Raw genomic sequence first — 5,551 nt, 5'->3', positions numbered from 1 at the left:
AAAGCGTTAGCCAACTTAAGTTCCGTCTCGCTAATTCGGTTCAAGCTATTAGTGCTTATTTCAATTGAGAGCTCATCTAAGATTAAACAAACAAAAACGAATAATATACTCAAGAGGTGATAGGTTTCACTTTTTTTCCGAAATTAGTGTTTACCCATGAAATTTTTAATTCACTTGAAGATTAATTTCGGAATTATTCAAAAAATTTAAAAACTCCAAAAAAGTTATTTTTCTAAAAATTTTACTTCAAATCACTCGCAAAAATTCAAAAACAGTCCAAAATTATATTCATGTCCAAACACAACTCTAACTTTCAAATAACATTTTTAGTAAAAAAAAAATTCACTTTCTTTCGAAAATTTACAATTCTTATGTCCAAATGCCCACTAAGTTTCTTCATTTAAAAATAGTTCAAGCCACACTATAGGAAATAAAAATAAAAGAGAGAACAAATTTGTAAAAGTGACCACCTAAATATGGAACAATAATTGAAACTTTTGTTGTTGAAAAGGTCTTTGAACACCCTTTGAGTAAAAAAAAAAAAAAAAAAGTTTCAGTACTCCTCTGTAATAGTCATCCTCTATAACGTAACAACACTTTATTACAATGATCAAGTTTTCTTTGGAACTAATTTCTTATGTTATGTTGTAACTTTTATTTTCTATATCAACAAAAAAAATATCAAATAAACAAACTTGTTACAAAGAAATTTGACCGTATTAACATAACTTCTTAAAAACAACAAGCATCCCACAATATTTATTTTTCCCAAGAAAGGTTATCTTAAAGTTGCCTAATACGAGCACATAGGTTATAGGTTTGGTCACCAAAATCTTTCTATCTAAAGTTTCTATAAATAGGAATGCAGGAATTTTAATCATCCACAATTATCGACATCAATATCAACACACATTTTAGAGTTCATTTATTCATCAAAAATGGTTTTCAAGTCAAATCTTTTGCTTATCAAATTTTCTTTGCTTTTGCTTCTGATGATTTTCTCAGAGGTTGCTGCTAGGGATATGCCTGCTCAGCCTTCACACCCATTACTCAAATGTAAGTTTTCTATCTTGGTAATTTATTTTGGTAGGAGGGAAAACTCGTAGCCGCTATAATCTCTATCACGGCCTCTGGCATTCGGGTGATCAGCACTTTGTGCGCACCGGATAACATCTTGGTAATATTTTTAGGGTGAAAAAGGTAAAAAGTAGTAGTCGTTCACGTACGATATGAAATATCTTTATCATGTGTTACACTATGAGGTCATTCATACCCTTGTTATAAGCAAATTAAATCATCGAGCTCCAAATGATAATTTTGAATCACAGTAAAAAAAATAAAAATAAAGCAGTATAGTTCGACTTTTTCCAAAAGTAAATTGACATGTGAAATCCACATGGTCAATGCTAGAGGCTCCCTAAGTCAAGAGCAAATATGAGATAATTTGCTAACGATAAAGGTATGAATGAACTCAAAATATAACATATGATAAAGTTAAGACATCCCATAATACGTAAATGAGTAAATTTGGATTTTTTTTTCCCGCTAAAAAATGAAACAAAAGAAAAAGGGCCTTCGATTTGCATGCATCTTCCATTAGGATCTTTATACAAATAGCCATGCAAATTTACTGTTTATTTTTTTTAGCTGGTATACATAAATTATATACTGATTATATATAATTATACACAATATTAATTCTAAATGGATTATATATATTTAGTAGAAAAGTAAATCTGAACCGCTTCTCCAGTAATAAATGAAACAACGAAAAATTTGTGGATAATCTTAAAATAGGAAAAACTCAGTCGAATTTTCGGTAAAAATATCGATGACGCTTACTTGGAGGCACTTGCCCCGAAGCGCCGATCATAATCCTGAACTGGGTCGTGTCGTGACATAAAGAGAAGAAAAAAAAAGCTCTCTATTTGCTATTTCTATTTATGGAACATGCATTTTTCATTTTAATTTCCATTATATTATCTAAGAGAACATTATTAATACTTGAATTTGGATGCAGCAAATGAAGCTCAGGACACAACAGGATCGTTGAATGACCCAATTAAGCCCAACAACAACAACAACAACAACCCAGTATAATTCCACAAGTGGGGTCTGGGGAGTGTAATATGTACGCAGACCTTACCCCTACCCCGAAGGGTAGAGAGGCTATTTCCAGGAGACCCTCGGCTCAAAAAGCAACAGGAGCCGATATATTAACATGACCCAATTAAGCCCAATGGTTGAATTTCGTGGCACCGCTAATAGAATATGCTGCTTCTTCTGCTATTTCTCATTGCATAGAGTGCAATTGTTGTATTCCTGAATAACTGAAGGATCATATTCCTCCTATTGATATACTAAACTAGTAAATTTATTCGCGCTTCGCGCGGTTATAAAAAAAATCAAAATATGCCTAACGTCACAATTTATTAAAAAAATCAATCTTTGTTGAAAAATTAAGTGTGCTTTTATAGGAAGTGGAGAATAATTTTTTTTTTTTTTTTACATTAACAATTAAAGGAAGGAAATACAACTTATAGAATCATAGTCCAGAGATAGCCCATGCAGCAAAAAAATTTGAAGAAATATCTGCAAGATGCAATCTAAACTTGAAATACAAACCGCATTCCTCAAGACAAAGGATAGCTTCCATACCATTAAAATCTACAAATAATAAAGTTGTTTTCTTGTAAAGGTCATTGAAGTTATACATATATTTGAACCTCCACCTTTCCTAAAAGAATAAAGCACATTAGACAGTAGACACCATGCGCTCTCCCTCTGCATTTGAAAATGCTATGAATATATACACAAGCTCAAGCCCTTACAAGAATAAACAATAAAATGGAAGCTATTTTAGATGCATTTTGTCCCACTTGAACTACAGAAAATATATAAGCCTAATCAAAGAATAAGAGGTGCATATGCCTATAGTTCACAAGGAATAGAACAACTTCGTGTTTTCATCCACCTCAGACTCCATCCCCCTCAAAAAATGAAGCTTCGACAAAAATTTTGTTAAGGTAATAATACTTGTTGCTTGGCTTGGTCTTCAATATTAAGCATAACTTGTAGCAAGTAAACTGGAGATGTTTTCACCATTCTGTCGACCTTGATCCCTAATCGGGTGCACCAATATTGGATCATGCATGACAGCTAACCTAATACAAACTGAAGATATGTTAGAAACGAAAATAACAGTCACCGCAACCTTGACCTAGCCTGTAACAACAACCAAGATGGATACATTCTTATCACCTACAAAAATAAAGTTAATTCTCACCCTACAAATGGTATTGTGTACTTCACTCTGAAAATAACTAATTATACACTAACTCAGAATATATTTATAGTATTACGGAAACATAAGATATAAGAAATAAAAAAAAGTTATAATCAAGCGAAAACACCTTTCTTATACATAGCTTCCTCAAAAACTTTATGCTAACCCAATAACCTCTTGCAAATGGCTCATCCACCCACAACGTACACATAGATATATACAACTAAAAAAGACAAATATTACATGCATATTGAATGATACAATTAAAAAAGAAATTGCAGAGAGTTGCACTTATCGATCAATTTAATTAATGATATAAAAAAGAAAAATATATTAAAAAAATAAATTCAACCGATAAATGCGAGTAACGGAGTAAGAGCATGAATAAGCATGAAGAGAGCGATGTGCTAATTGGTTGTCAGGGAGTTAATGGGCTACAGATCATAAAAAATTTAATTATTCACAATGAGAAAACCCAATTCAGAGCAATTCGTTCCAAGCAAAACAGTATCCAATTGTAACCCACATTTTCAACTCAAGGTATAGCTAAAATTTGCCCTTTTAACCGAAAAATAATAGACCTTTGCATTAGCATCGAGCTTAAACATAGAAATTGACAAAAAAAACGAAATTGATTCCCCTTAAAGTCCATACAATGCTCCCCAATAGTAAAATTGTGTCCCAAAAAACTACATCTTCTACATAATTTAGCCCTCAAGATTAGCAATTAATAAACCTTTTTATTAAAAGACAATTTAATCAACCATGCTTGATCCCAAGCTCGGATGTATATTAATCCTCTGTATCAATTCTGCCTGATTGAATCCTATTTGTTTATTTGCTCTCATAAAGTCAATATAGTGCCTCCAGTAGTCTGCTCAAAAAGGAAAAAAATTAACTATCAAACTGATCCCCATTCCAAACACTTGCCTCCTTTCACTTGCTCCTGAAGAGAAAATATATGCTAAGTCTTGTAAAACTTTTGCAGAAAAAAGAAAGAAATCATTTTACTCCTTATGGTGGAGACTAATAATATACAATAACAACAGATCAATAGGATATACATTAGTAGGACTTAGCCTATAGATACATATTGATATTAAGGGTCCAACAACTATTGGTTTCTTATGCATTTCACAAGCAATTGAATACAAGGAAATGGCATCGGCTAACTTCTCATCAGAATTTCCTACTTGCACACATATTTACATATAATTAGTTATCAAATAAAAAACCTCCAGGATGCTCAGTAAAAATAAGACAGATCTTACGATTTGGCTACTTAAAGAGCTTGTTGAATAATTCTTACTATCCATTGTCTAAAACTTCTGCAGAACATATTCTAGATTTCAACATCCTCTGCAAAGGCCACATAAAAAATCAGATTAGCTTCACCAAAAAAATTAGAAAACCGCCTATTTAGCCGTTCAATGATAGGACCAAGTGTCCCACAACAGCGTTTGCTTCCCTGTCAGATATATAGCGCATCTGATATAGTTCTCTATCCACATCACATGGTGAGCAAGATCGATATTGGGAGGCAAGATCATTTCGAAAGAGCTTCTTCCCTATCTATATCGTTTAAAAACAAATATTGTAATGCATTTCACATTCTCAATAAACAATAATCAATAATTCTCTGACAAATTTAATATGTGATAATACAATATGTTTAGTTATTACTAAAATAAATCCAACAAAGAAAAAATTAGAGTAAACAAACCCATATTGTTGTTGAAGTGAATGATCTTATCCATGATAGGAATGCCAAAAGCTAGTCTTTGCAATTCCAAACTTACATGAGAGGGGGAATGGACGCAATAGAACGGCCATGGAGAATTGGAAGTTTTTGAGAGTCAAGGGGTCAGATTTCTCATATTCTTTCCAATGAAAAAACTGCTAATGTTTGTGAATCGGCAAGTTAAGGGTTTTAATGGGTTTAGATAGTTATATGTTACATTTTGAGGTAGTAAAAGATAAAAGTTTAATGGGAAGTAAATACTCATAATTTATGGGCAATTAAATACACAAAATAACAGAAAACATTCAGTTTTACTTCTTTCAATATGGCTTTGGTGGAACAAAATAGAAAGGAAAAAATGCCAAAAAAAGGAGATAAAAGAAAAATAGATTTGATGGCTTTAGAGTCATGCCACATCATCTCTTCTAATTCCCTCCTTTATTTAATATATAGATATATGCTAATTAACCTACGAGTTTAAATAAAGGAAACATCTAAATGGTTTTTCCATTCGCTTTTCACAA

General features: G+C 32.1%; 1 long non-coding RNA gene across 1 annotated transcript; it reads right to left on the bottom strand.

The window, feature by feature from the left end:
• Positions 1-2,612: 2,612 nt before the first annotated feature.
• Positions 2,613-5,189, bottom strand: LOC138878624 (uncharacterized). Its single transcript, XR_011402534.1, has 2 exons — positions 5,010-5,189; positions 2,613-4,645 (listed from the first exon to the last, which is right to left on the bottom strand). It is a non-coding gene; the product is annotated as an uncharacterized lncRNA (long non-coding RNA).
• Between the last annotated feature and the right edge of the window lie 362 nt (positions 5,190-5,551).

The sequence above is a fragment of the Nicotiana sylvestris genome, chromosome 1, assembly GCF_000393655.2.
Source record: "Nicotiana sylvestris chromosome 1, ASM39365v2, whole genome shotgun sequence".
In the NCBI taxonomy this organism is placed as follows: domain Eukaryota; kingdom Viridiplantae; phylum Streptophyta; class Magnoliopsida; order Solanales; family Solanaceae; genus Nicotiana; species Nicotiana sylvestris.
Note: the sequence above shows the minus strand (reverse complement) of the source record. Positions and strands in the feature narration are given on the sequence as shown.